The sequence below is a fragment of the Leuresthes tenuis genome, unplaced genomic scaffold, assembly GCF_036924035.1.
Source record: "Leuresthes tenuis unplaced genomic scaffold, fLeuTen1.0.hap1 SCAF_2, whole genome shotgun sequence".
In the NCBI taxonomy this organism is placed as follows: Eukaryota; Metazoa; Chordata; class Actinopteri; order Atheriniformes; family Atherinopsidae; genus Leuresthes; species Leuresthes tenuis.
This window is the reverse complement of record NW_027325356.1, coordinates 28,708,947-28,721,760: the sequence shown is the minus strand read 5'-3', so window position 1 is coordinate 28,721,760 and position 12,814 is coordinate 28,708,947. Positions and strand designations below refer to the sequence as shown.

General features: G+C 38.9%; 1 protein-coding gene across 2 annotated transcripts in view; it reads left to right on the top strand.

Annotated features, from left to right (window-relative positions):
- Positions 1-2,319: 2,319 nt before the first annotated feature.
- The window catches only part of glceb (glucuronic acid epimerase b), a 63,034-nt gene continuing 52,539 nt past the window's right edge, over positions 2,320-12,814 (top strand). For both annotated transcript variants that reach the window (XM_072380968.1, XM_072380967.1), the window contains exon 1: positions 2,320-2,464. The gene's annotated coding sequence lies outside the window, so the exon portion shown is untranslated. The remainder of the gene's footprint in view (positions 2,465-12,814) is intronic.

Sequence of the window (12,814 nt, the reverse complement as noted above, 5' to 3'; positions counted from 1 at the left end):
AACTATTATTGTAAATTTGGACTCTTTTCATAAACTTTTTATCTGATTTTAGATAAAAGTCTTGAATTCTGTAGTGGAGCCTTTTGTAGTAGTTTCAAATTAACATACATTCTCAAATAATTGCATCCATCAAATTATGGAAATATTTAATAGAAGATGAGAACATGTCTGGACAGGTTTATTGACATTCAAACAAAGGAAAAAAGATTGAATATATTCAGATTAAGAGTGTCTTTATTTAAAGGTTTTAATGAATGTCTTGTAACAGCATTACTTCCAGTTGACTACGGGAACAGGCAATATTCACAGAGAGAATATAAGAACAGTTTCATGCGAGAGTTGTTGTAGTATTACAACATGTTTGTGCTCCAGCTTTTTCCAACTTTTTTTTATAGTTTCTCGAGGTGTATTTTATAAGATTTGGATTCAGCATAAACTAAATTTATCTAAAGTCTTGACTGAAATATCCTGACGCACTCTCGCAAAAGAGGCATTAGAACCCATAGAAAAGAAACTGCACTAAGTGAATTAATTGCGCTTACAAACACACTTGAGCATCTCAGCAGTTTTCTTTCTTCACAGTAAAAAAAATAATGCAGTACACCCTGCTCTAATTATTTACAGTAATGTGGGAAACATGCTTTGCAGTCTTTTTCAGGGCTGCAGGGAGACATAAAACAGACTGCAAAAGACAATTAAACTGATAGCCAAAAAATAAATCCTTTCCTTTGCCATCCTTTAGAATCACAACGAGAAATATGCATTCAACAACAGTTTTCAATGTTCTTCCACGCAATACCCAAGACAAATTTGCAATAAGATACTAAATGATATGCAGCTAAAACAACAATAGCAAAGCTAAACAAAGAGAAGCAAAGGCAATGAAAAAAGTATGTGAAGGGAGAAAACAAAAGTCTGGGAGGAAATAAGAATGAGGAGAACAAAAAGCAAACACTTTTGTCAACATCTAGGAAGCAAGAAAAGAGTGTTGAAAGTCATGATCAATCTGCAGTTTCTTGATGCTGCTTTTAGAGTCAGAGTAGTTTTGAAAAGAAAAGGTCACTGAACATCTTCACAACTGTTTATGACAGAATCATATACCGAACCAATGCTGAAGCTCACCTTTGTGAGAGGAAGTTACAATTTTAAACAACATATGACACAATTATCTTCTTCCATTTAAGGATTCAAAGTTGTAATTTTCATTTGACATCATACTGTAGGCAGATATTTCATTGTTGCAATGGAATCCAACTTTATTTGTTGAGTTTTTTTCAGTTGGACAGATACAAAAAGCAAGACTTGCTTAAAATGAGATGTAAGGAAATGTATAATAGTAAGGGTGCTGTGCATGAGCTTTCTCAGTTACACAGAAAAGATCATGAGAGATCTGAATAGTTTATTAAAAGATATTATCATTTTTGGCCATTTGGTATTTAGCCTAATAAAGGATGATGTAGTATCACAATTACCCTTAAATGTCACCCAAAGCTGCAACATATATGGGAAGAATCACTGCTACATAATTAATGTTAATGTTTGCATCTGCCGTATTAGTGCAAAACAAGAGTCACTGTGTAAGTTTACCTTTGACGTGATATTTGTGGAATTTAAGTGTATGGCTGTACATTTTCAAGAACATAACGTGATAAAGGTCTCAGTTATTCTTCGTTTCAACACTCAAGTGGGTGTCGATGATTTAACAACTACATTGCTTAATTGATTGAATTCTACTGCAAAAAGTCTCTATAATCATGCTGTATTCTAAATGGGGTTTTTTAACAACAGGTCTGGAAGCTCCTCCCCTCTCTTCTTTAATACGTGCAGATTTTTGCAGTTAAACTTTCAGTTGATCCATATTTGTAGTTTTTCCTCTAGATCATGTGCGTCACCGTTATTACCTCATTTAGCAATTGCTAGTTGTATTCTTAAATGTGTTCTCTTCGATATGATTGTTTAAGAAGACGTTTTTGTTTTTTACTTTAACTTTTTAATTTAAACTACACTATGATTATCTTTGCTAAAAAGTTGGGAGTTCTATTATAATTGTGTTGAACATCTATTTTGGCAAGATACCCATAACTGTATTCAAAACACATATTTAACTTTAATCTTACGTACTGTGATTTCAAACAATGCTGCATCTTATTTTGGATTTTCTATCAATGCAGAGAATCTCTCTGCTCTAAAAACAAACGCTTGTCTCCAGTCGGCTAATTTGATTGGTTCGCTGAAATCCCCGTGCTCTTGTCCTATCTCGCGATACTGCAGATTCTTCCCAGTGAGAAGCAGCACCTCAACAGTACTCAGTCGCTGTTGTGGCTGCGAGGAAGAGCACTCAAACTGTGTTAGGTTGACCGTGAGGCGTAACGGGAGTATCTTAAACTAACCGACTGACCGAAAACAATAACTACTGGTGTATTTGAGCAAACTCCGGCTTTTCACCACACAATCAATCCTGCAGGTAAGGTTGCTATCTTTACGTCCCTTTGGCACCCTTTCTCCAGACACTCATATGTAGTGCTAGCTGATATTTGGAGTTTCACATCAGCAAATCAACATTTAAATCCCACCCCTTCTTCGCTTTATCCCGTTTCACGCCTTTAGTTGCACTCGTGGAGCCGTTTTAGCTTCAAGTCTGTATTTTAAAAACACTCCGCGCGTCGGCTTGTTTAACGGAACCGGAGGGGGGAATGCTGGAACTTCAAAGCCCCACAGTCGACTCTGTCTCTGGAATGCATGTCCCTGTTAGCTTATATGCTAACGATACATCTGCTTAGTATAAAGTCGGTGGGCTTACTCGGTAGCTAGCTGGCTCGGTCGCGTACCAGCTCAGTCCAATAATATTAGTTTTATTGACCTGTGCTGTTGTAGAGGTAGTGATGTGGGGGCTGTGCGCGGAAGCCATGACGGGCTTTTTGTGAATGAAACTAACAAAGTTAACTTGTGCCATTGGTTAGCTGTCGTTTACTCACCTGTGAGTCTGTACACTGACTTCTAGTTTGTTACAGAGATGTTTCCTTTTTTTGCCCGCAAGTCATTGAACCAGTAGTTGCTTTTATTGTTGCTATTCCTCAGCGTCTCATTCTGCTGTGCGTGAACTTGTCCATCCTCAAGATTTGCACCCCACCCACAAGCGCCACACGTTTCTGCAGCTGTCCTGTGAATATAAACTGAAAATGAGGGATCAAATCTGTGCTGTTGTCATGTTGGGAGTACAGTATAATCCTGGATGCACTGATTTTACCTTGGTTATCAGTTTTAGACCGCACAGCTTTAACTCCATGCAAACAGCCCGGTCCTTTCATGTTTTGGGACACAGCTGTTTACAAGGTGTATTGTTAAGGCTTTTCTTTTATTTGCATTATTAGAGGTGGAACTATTTTTATGCAGATGAACGTTTGTGCCTTTAAGTAAAATAAAAGGAAACATAACATATGATGATCGCTTCATTCATAAGGCCAATATATGTATAAGAGCAACTGAGATCAATTTTTTTTATAAATAATGCTCTCTGTTGTAATACGCATTTGTTATTAATTGTTATAAGCGAATTGCCCCAGCTATTTCCAGTATGTGATGGTTTAATCTTGCATTCATCCATCTATCCCTTCATTTCCTATACCTGCTTAATCCACTTCGGTGTCATGAGGGGGGGCAATCTAAGGTGCCATAGTGCGAGAAGTAGCTACCTAGAGAGAAACTTAATCTTACATCCAAAAAAACATGAAAAATTGACATCATAAAGTGCCAAGAAATAAAAGCAACTATGGAAATGATAGTTTGAAACAATAAGTTTAATAAATTAATTGCATCAAGATTGCTGCATTACTATTTAATATTGATACCACATGGTTTATTTGTGTTACGGTCTTATAATTTACATTCAGCTAAAAGTATACTCGGTGTCATGCACAGTTGAGTCAAACTACACTTGCAGCTCGACTTGGCCTCGTACCAGTGAGGAGAATTGCTTATTTACTCAAGTATATCCGCCGCTGCAGACTGTGTAAGAGAACGTCCAAGAAATTTGGTCTATTCTAACTTTCTTTGTGGGAGATCATTGTACATGTGAGTAAAGGTGAATTCCCCGACAGTTTGTCTTTAAATAACTCGAACGGTGACTTTGTCAGATGAGACTGTGGTTATGAAATCAGGAAATCTTAATGGACTGCTCCTCAGTCACAGTTTCTGACGTGTTTAGCTGTCTGACAAAAGACACAGAAGAGTACGTGAATGAGAGCAGCTTAATCTGGGAATTTGGTTGCATTAATACACTGATGCTTTGCTGTTTTTACAAAAAGATGTAACTTTGGACTTGGCTCATTAGATCTACTTGAGCGTATACATACAGAGTGATTAGATCCCCAACTGTTCTTTCTGGGTATGTTGGTCCAGGTTTCTCATGTGTTGACATGTAATTTAACAGTGTGTTTAGGTTGGACTAATATAATGATTCAGTTTTTATCCAGTCGTATGTATAAAAGCGTGTCACTGACAAATGAAAGACGAGAATGCTGATTCAGACTCGGGCATAAAGTAAATGGAAAAACAGAAATATGAACAGGAGCAGTGCATTTTATGAAGTATTTTATGCTAAATCGCCAGCAACAGAAAAAGTTCTACGGGTTATACTAGGAAAATGTGTTTCTGTGTTATTTCTCCTTGATGTGTGAGCCTTAGCAGAACAAAGCTTTGGAAAGCGTGCTTCTAGGACTGTCCACCATATTTTGCTCATATCCAACTTGGTCTAATTTTCTTTACACCCCACATACTGACAACGACAACTCACTGTTCACTTAATGTGAAGTCCAGGACTCTGTGTGTGCCCTTGTTAAGAGATAATCAACGCTACTCACTTCAGATGTGAGTGATTGTAACGTTCTGGCTAATCTGAGTCTGTTCAAAGTCAGAAAACTTTGAAAACTGTCGTCAAGTTCTGAGTTCAAGATGAATGCAAAAGGTCTTATTTATAGCCTGACACATACATTAGTCGTTTTAGTAATATGGGAAATTAAATGAGCTGAATGCTGTATTGGTTGAAATTATTTTCTTTATTTTTAATTTAGATGGTGCATAACCAAAGCAAAAAAAAGATTTTCTTAATATTATATCCTTAACTCAGTATATGAAGCACATTTTTAATGGCAACATATATGAATTTATGCAAGAAAATGAAGATAAAAAATTATACAGCACAATTAAATTAAAAAGGAAATCAGGGCACTAAGGAACAGAAATAAAAGCTGACTCTAAACAAAATGTAGGGAAAGAGTATGAATAAAGATTAATGTAGTATCAAAATAAACCAGTTCTATTTGCTGAAAACCCTATTGGTTGATTTATTTATCACTGCAGTTTGTTGTTCAGTATTGTAAACCATTTAGATTGATACTGAAGTATGTGTAATATGCTAATAATGGCCTGTTCATCAGCCTGGACGATTTATGGCTGTACCGCTCGTTTTATTGATCTTGCAAACAATCATAATTAGTTAATCAATTCATTTGTATGAAAATGAGAATTTTCTCGAAAGGAAATTAAAATCCGCTTATCTAAATGTAAATCAGCACTATTGGTATCCGGCCTGATTTCCATTTAGATCAGTGGACTATAGCACATTAACACAAGACCCAAACCGTGAATGAGGGGGCAGCTGTATGATTTGATTTAAATGTACATGCAACACTTATGTCTGCACTGGCTAGGGAATTTCTCATGGGCTCCGCGTGTGTCTTTTAACGCTCAAAGGACACCATTTCTCTGGTAACTAAAAGCTATTTGAATGAGCAAAGTGAGTCAAATGGCTTCAGTTTAATAGCTGATTGCAGGAGGACAGTTTTCAAGTTGCCGTGATGAATGTTGAGGACTACTTTGGGTCTTTATGCAAACTGCTAGATTGAGATTTTATATGTCAAACTACACCAGAGGCTATGCTGTGGTCTTTTTTTTCTTTTTTTTTTCACATTAAGGCTTCAGATAACGAAAGGCTTCCTCCCACCGTCCAAAAACATGCATGTTAGGTTAATTGGTGTCTCTAAAATTGTCCTTAGGAGTGACTGTGAGTGTGTGTGGCTGTTTGTCTCTGTGTGGCCTGTGATGGACTGGCGACCTGTCCAGGGTGTACCCCGCCCCTCACCCGATGACCGCTGGGATAGGCTACAGCCCCCCCGCGACCCGACCGACGGATTAAGCGGCAATGGAAAATGGATGGATAAGGAAAGATGTTAAATGAGTCACATTTTTGTTCAAAAGCCACCTGAAACATTCCATTACAGATGCTATACCATGAATATGTGTCATTTTCTCTTTTAATTGACTCTCTGGGTTAAGCTTCAGTCCCCCGGGACCCCGTACAGGATTAAGTTGGTATGGCAAATGAGTTGATGAATTTAAAGGGTTTTCTTGAATAAGATTTTGATTTTAATTAGAAATATTGGATGTGAATGTCCAGAAAATGTATCCCTTCAATTTGTAATTTCCAACATTAGAAAAATGTTGTCAACTTTGGCGACAGTTGTGGATCCCTGTGAGCCGTTTCTAAAACTGTTGGGTGCTGCTGTCCAGATTTATTTGGTGCTCGGAGTTTTAGACATGAAGCTTAAAAAAGAGTGTTTCGTGTATGGCAAAGAGGTTTCCTTTCATGGATTAGTTTGATATTTTAATGTATAACCGTATAAAGATATTTTCTGCAAGCTGACATCAATCTCGACTTAAACGGGGTGGTTTAATAAACTGAAGTCGCTGGTGAATTATCTGGCTGTGAGCTGTGTACACGATGTTGATGAGCAGCTCCTTTTAGGATTAAGTTGTCTTGTTCATATTTGACATAGTAACAGTGTGTTTGAGAATGTTTTTGCTTAAAGACGCTGACTGTCTCTCACACTCCCCGTTCCCTGTTCAGACAGATTCTTCTTATGTACACACTAAAATGAACACTTGTACACGTGCTTTTTGTAATGTTCACTCTCTCAATAGAAACTTCTGTATCTGTTAGAAGTTTCAACCAAAAATGAAGGCTAGTTGTGCACGATGACATATTCAAACTACGTACTGGCAAACTCTGCTGAAATAAATATGGAACAGTTAATAGATAACTGACTTTATTTCCTCCAGGAATTTGTTTACAACGATTTAGAAACACAACTTTAAACTTTAATCCACAGTGTGGAATTGTACTGTTTTTAGTCTTGACAGATTCCACTAACACTGAGGGAAGTTGGCACCTTGCTAATTAGGCAGTCAGATAATGAGCCGCTAGAAATGCTTATAGAAGACAGAAAACTATGTGTCACTCATAGAATATATTTGTGTGTGTAAGCGAGCACATGGAATAGATTTTATTTTTAAATAGATTGGAAAGGATTAGATTCTACTTAAAAGTGCTAACTTAAAGTTTACACTTACACCAAGAGCTTTAAAATCCAGACGTCACCCAGAAAAGCAATCCTTTAGTTATTGGTATCGATCAACAGCTCTATACTCCCTTCTGTCGAGGAAATGTCCTGCTGTGATGAAAAATGTACCTCTTCAATAGCAGACGATCCCATGCAGCATGATTTTGCTGTCTACTTTAAACTACAGCTTTATTAGAAAGACTCAGATTTACTGTAAAGCTTTGTGATTCCACAACATCTTTGTGTTCCCATCGTTCAAGTACTCACTAATTACACAGACTATTTGTTTGTATTGTCCAAAAAGTTTAAACCTGTAATTGTGAACGTTTTTTGTTTTGTTTTTTGGTACGCCCAAACATTCCCTGTTTTTGGAAAGCTTTGTTATGATTTCTTCTAACTTTTACTTGTCTACTCACACCGTTACATCAAATCTGAATAACTGCTATTAACGAGGCATGATTATGATCTTCAGCTGTGTCTGCTCAGAAAGTCTTTGAGTCCCATTTGTCCCTCGCTGGGCCCGAACAGATTCTCCTATTTTAATCACTCCAGCTGTCTGCATTGGCAGTGCAGCGGCCTCTGCAGTGATTGTGTATTGGATGACCTACAGCTCAGTTCTGTGCCTGAACTTGTTTTGTGTAGACCTAGACAGAGCAGTGAAGGTGTGGCTGAACTGTTGATTTACTGCTCCAGCTACACACTGGTAGATGCAGCGTTAAATCCACATTCAGTCCATTATTTCCAGTAAACATTAAACTCTGTGCTCCATCTCGTGATATCTGCTGAATTTAGCAGGCTGCAATTTTGTCTTTGTACTTTGATTTACTGTTGATGCATGTCTTTCCAAAGCCATTTCAGTCACTTGTTTGATGAGTGCACTTAAAGGCACATTTCACCACACTGCATGAAACAGTCAAGTGTCCTTGGAGCCGAAGTTCTCTCTTCTCTTTGCAAATCTGGGGGTTTTAAATATCGAGGAGCACAGTGCTGAAGCAGTCAAATGGTAGCCGTTTTATAGAGAATTCTACTTATATCTCCCCTTGACTGTGGCAGTGGCACAGTAGAGTGGGAGCAAAGTGGCAATCAGATATGTAACATGTCCATTCCACTGAACTGTATCAATTACCATGACTTGTTATCTTGCTTCGGCTGTCTGTTTGAATTGAGTATTTTTCTGATTTTAAAAACATCATTCCATATTAAAATGTTCACACAGAAAGATGGTCATCAACCCAAAGCTATGGTCTAGCTTGCTGTTATTTATGAAGTAGTTAAAATGAGATGTCTGACCCAATTGGTCACCGCGTGTTAAAAGCTGTTCTGTCTGAGAGGTTTAGGTCATCAGTCCAACTTCTGCACAATAGAAAATCTTATTATGCAGTCTGGCTTTACCACAGAAACAACCAGCTTGATTAGTAGCACTGGGACAATTCACTTATCTCCCAGTTCAGCCCCGTCTTATGAGTGCCGATTAGGTTTTTGCAGTTTGTAAGATTTACAATACTTAAGTCAAATATTGAGATTCAATGGTCTGATGGGGCTTAATAAAGAGTGGTCTGAGTACTGTCTCCTGCAGGAAGGATACCGACTGCTCAGAAGTACTTTGTATAACCCTAACTAAGAAGGAGGAGAAAAAACTGTATCCCTTTAAGGTTTCTTTAACACAGCTTGTAATTCTTTCATTGTAACTGTATTTTTTATGTTGTAGAATGGAGGAACCAACCCAGACCACTTGCTGTGGTTTCACAGCTAATTTGCATGGCCTGTGAGAAACTGATGAAATGACAAGCTTGAACAGGCTAGGTGGAGACCGCAGGAGCAGAAATAACTACTCGATGTGTTTTTCTCTGTTGCAAAGATGGCAGACATGACTTGTCCTGTTTTGGGCTACATCCCATTCTTCAAGCCTTCATGTCTCAACCAAAGATGTTTACCTGTGACAGAAGTGGATTCTGTTTAGTCAGTGACATCACAAACTGTCAAAAACACCAAAGAGGACCTGTTTCTACTTTTTTTGGGCTGCTGATTTGCAAATTCAGCCTGAAATGAGAAAATAACTGTTTTCCTTCTTATTTTGACTGCATCAAAATAAGAAATTATGTGTTTTTCGTACCTTAAAAATGAGTTTTTAATATCTCCAGGTGTTGCAGGGCCCACCCCCTTACAGTCTGTCATGTTGGACCATCGTGTTTCTACGCAGCCTTGAAAGAAGACCTTTCACTTTTGTTGCAGCCACTGGTTTCGCTGCGCCTCAGAGTGACCCATTTAAATCTGTTTCAATAAAGATTTATCTTTCTTGCACAGGCTGACCTCGTGGCGTGGGGACATTGTCAACTTATCTTACAGCTTTTTAAGGATTGGTCTGCCGTTGCCAAGATTTAGCACAATGGCTTATTGTCATGGCATTGATTTTATTGTCAGCTGCTTGTAAATCAAAAGCTAGAAAGTCAGTTTTACAATACATTTTGAAAAGTGTAAAGTTCACAGCCAAAGCAACCTGCTCCCTCATGGCAACAGGTTTGTGTTTCTTGAGCTTTGTTCATCCTTTGTTCTTTTTTGCACTGGGCTGTGGGTGTTGGACTTGTCCTGTCTCTGTGGGATACTGATGTTGTTCCTGCCTCGTAACCCCCACAGTACAGCCATCCACATCCTGCTTCAAAGGCAGCACACAGACGGCTTATGTTTGCATACTTTTGACCCACAGCGCTCCCCCATGCTCTGTCTAAACCCCTTTTTGCGACCAAATACCGACTGCTATGGACAACAATAGAATGTGGCCTCAGTTGGCCTCAGGCAGGCAGACAGCAGCTGTGGTCCGGAGTCACTGTCCACCTCAATTTTTGCTTCTCAGAGACAAGTCTTTAGGAAAAGTGTCACTCGTTGGATTAAAGATGCAGTTTATGATTAAGGACTGGTGGCTTTCAACAGGCTTTTCAAGTAGCTGAAACACTACAGGGAGCTATTCTGCTTGGCTGGTACTTCATTCCATCTGTGCAGTGATTGTTAGTTTTCTTGCCTTCTTTTCCGGCCTTTTATGAATTCATGGGTCAGCCACACATTTGATCCATAATGTAGTGTTGTTCTTCTACAAAGTCTGATGTATGTCATTTCAGTGGCAGTGCATAAAGAAACCACTGTGCTGTTCTCAGCTTTGTGCTCTGGGCAGTCAAAGCTGGTAAAAAAAACTCTCTTAAGCTATGAGCTAAAGGCTTCACTCTTCATCTTTTACTCACTACAGACTTCCTTTATTACTTGAATTACTTTTCACAAACTTGGCACCAGCTACACAAAAGCCATGCATGTCTGGGCTTTCTGCGGTTGTTGGCATTTGTGCCAGTGAAGTTTGATTTCCTTGTTTTATTTTTTATTTTTTTTGTCCTGCTGCTTTGTATTCATTCCACTATAAATTTAAAGCATATTTACTGTTGGCTACTCCCTGGTTTTTATTCCCTAAGGCTCAGTCATTATATCTGGAGGTTATGCTAATCTTGCACTCATCACCTCAGCTGTAGGCATCTGGGAACCCGCTCTCTGGCACGATGACTTCTTTCTGTGAGCTTCAGCTTGGCATAAATGCAATTCTTGGAGAAATATACCAGATGCTGATGCAGTTTGGTATAAAAGACTACATAATATTCAGAATCTCATATTGCATTGGATGAAATCGGGCATTACTGGCCCCACATATAGACCTTTTCTTATAAAGCAGCTTTTTGGAACCATTTTGATAAAGATTTTCAGGAAAAGATGACGGTTGAGAAGGTTGTTTTTTTTTTTAGTTTTTTTAGCCGGTTAAGAAGTGCAGTGCCCTCTGAGCATGGAGACTTGCCTGTTGCATCAGGTCTATGTAAAAGCTGAAGATAATTGTCCTCATCGGAGCCTCTCAAGAAGAAACCTGAAAGAATATGTTGAACCAGATTTTTTTTTCTTTTTTCTTCTGGTTCTTTTGTCAATGTGGAAAAACATGTTTGGCCAGAGTTGTGTTTAAGGTTTACAAAGGATTATGCTTTGAAGAAGTTATTTCCAGTTACTTTGATAATTGAAGAGCTTAATGCATTAAAAGTCGTGATGTGACAAGTCCCCGGGCTGCCATTTTGTATTCACTCCCAGAAGAGCCCTCTACTCTTACTACCCAATGTGGATAAAGGCTGTCTTAGATAATTGTTTTAATAGCCATCTTTACAACCTGATACCCCCCAATATTACAGAACTGGCAGGCTCAAAAGCTGCCTCATCTTCCCTGAACCAAATTATCCCTCTGCGACCCTCCTTTTCTGTGCCCCTCCGACTTTCACACTTGATTAGGCTTGCAAATGAAGTTTTCCTTCTTTTAGGGCAGGAGGCGCGACCTTGGCCTGAGAGACCTGTTAAGTCTCTATTGGATTTACTGGACATACTAATCTCTGGAGGTATTTTCATATTTTAACTAAGCACAAAAGATGTCCCAACAGAATTAGCTGCAACCCGTGCACCTGCTTCATCAGCTCTTGTTTCACCCTGGTAGCATTCAAATAGTTGATTGTGCATGTTAGTCTGTGCCCAGGGACTGCAGATTAAAATTAGCTTGTGGCTGTGTCTGCTGGAGTACATGTATTTGAATAAACGGTAAACAAAGACAGACCACCTTGGCTCAAAAAAAACCCTGTTTGTCAGTGTATGTACCTTAAAGCTACCTCGTCTGCCTGTCAGAAAGGAATTTCTTACTGAAATAACTAAATACATTTTAGGGATGAGTATTGAGAGCCAGTGCTAAACTGGTACCGGTTAATGTACAAGTCTGGGACAAACTGTGTCACTTAAACAAATATTTAATGGTAAGCTAATAATGATAAAGCTGAGAGCATCAGACGATAATGTTTGACATTAGTATGATTATATTTCCTGCTCTCCTGTCATGGCCAAACTCTCTGAGGTGCGGGGGAATCCAGTCTAAATGCAGTAAAATGCATCCAAGGCTGTGGGTTAGAGAGTAACCCGCAGCAACGCTGAGGACCGCTTCAGCAAAGCAGCTGCTTTCCATGTTGCCGTTTCATAGCTGCGGTACTGCAGAGAATTGTCAATGCAAGCATGGCATCGTCCCTACCGTAACATGCTACAGAGACCCTTTTTATTGTTTAAACACCCCCCCAATGACCCTGACTGGGATTAAACGGGTATAGAAAATGGATGGATGGAAGTTTTAACATAGAGTGAGGACTATCTCATCATCCACAGATAAAGCGCCAATATTTTTCAACTATTGGGAGAACATGCTCATAGATTACGACACATTTTATTGTACTTAGTCCACTGATCCCACATCTTTGTGCTGTTTAATCATGCCACAGATATGCGCTGCACGTCAGTATATCAGCAAGAGATGACAAGTCGAGCGTTTTGAGGTCTTGATGTAGCGGTAGCGGCTCAAACAATGGTGC